At 49.1% G+C, this 1,410-nt stretch overlaps 1 pseudogene; it reads right to left on the bottom strand.

Annotated features, from left to right (window-relative positions):
• Positions 1–393: 393 nt before the first annotated feature.
• On the bottom strand, positions 394–1,269 carry LOC108521102 (zinc finger and SCAN domain-containing protein 2 pseudogene; annotated as a pseudogene).
• Between the last annotated feature and the right edge of the window lie 141 nt (positions 1,270–1,410).

Raw genomic sequence — 1,410 nt, 5'->3', positions numbered from 1 at the left:
TAAAAATAATCACTTTGAAAACATCAGATTGTTTTCTCTAATCAAGAACTATTTGGATGTTTCTTGCACAACCAAGTAAAGGTGACAGAGTGTGGTTTGCAGGGGTCTCCAGCTCCTCCCTGTGTAACTTCCATCAGCTTTCCAGCCTCTCCAAATATAAGTAAAAACAGTGCTTACTATGCAAATGCAGATCTAAGCCCCTCCTACACCGCAGTTCTGGAGCTGACACTACACACAGTGAGGACACTAAAAGGCTGATGAACACACTGACTGCCTACAGACAGAGCAGAGGGATGGCGCTGTCCCCCACTCTGTCTTGGACACCACCTTCTCCTCTGAAACAACACACTCCTCCACCTTGGAAGGGTGCTCCCATCCTCTCCCTATGAAGTTCTACATCTCACCACTGTCCAGAAGGGTCTGGGTCAAGTCTTCCACCAGGGCTGCTGCCTCCTCACTGTTTTCAGGCCAATGCTCTTGCAGCCAAGCCTGAATTTCCTTGGCAGCACAGTCAACATCTGCTCCTTGGTGTGTACCTCTGGCCTCAGCCAGTGATGGCAGAGCTCTCAGAGGTGGCCGAGTACATCCTGCAGTCCCCTGGTTGCCTCCGCCTGGGGGCTGCCCTTGCCGGCACTCTGGGGAAAGGGCTCAGACTGAGGGCTATCCTCCTGCAGTACAGCTTCCTGCACCCAGGAGTCATCCTCCAGGATCATTATGGTGACCTCCTCCTCTTGTCTTTCTTCCTCTTTGACAGAGCAGGAGCATCGCCATCTTGGACAAGCCTATTCTAAATCCAATCAAAACCTAAATCCAAAGGGCATCAGCCTAATGGCTAAGGTCAGCATGACCATAAGCCACAAACTAACATCTCTCACCAGAAACATTCAAAACTCCTTCCCAACCAGAGACATGCTAGCCCTGAGATAACCCACCTCTTGCCGGAAAGATGTCAGCCCCAAGATAACCTCCCTTCTGCCCAGAGACGTTCCAAACCCGCCAAAACTTCTGCCCCACACAGAAACATTCCAAGCTTGTAATAAGCACCCTCACCCTAAAACCAATATATACTCTTAGTCTGGAAGAGAAAGGGCTCCTGACTGAAATTGGCCAGAAGCCCCTCTTAGGTTTTATCTAAAGTAAGCCTGTCTTTAATTGTCTAGCCATAGTTCATGTTTTTTTTTTACTCTTTCTTTAACTCTTACACTCTTTAGGCACCTGGACCAAGGGGCTCAGCGGAGTGGTCACTTTCGATATCTCTGTGGCCATCATCCAAGGTCCTGGGGCAATCACTTAGGCTTCAAGCCTTGAACCTCAGTCTTCTCCAGCCAGGCTCTGGGGTAAGACACCTCCCTCCTCAAATCGCAACAAGTAGTCCTGCTGAGAAACAAAAAAGAGAACCATAATCACTAA

Source organism: Rhinopithecus bieti, unplaced genomic scaffold, assembly GCF_001698545.2.
Source record: "Rhinopithecus bieti isolate Rb0 unplaced genomic scaffold, ASM169854v2 scaffold_57785, whole genome shotgun sequence".
NCBI lineage: Eukaryota > Metazoa > Chordata > Mammalia > Primates > Cercopithecidae > Rhinopithecus > Rhinopithecus bieti.
Note: the sequence above shows the minus strand (reverse complement) of the source record. Positions and strands in the feature narration are given on the sequence as shown.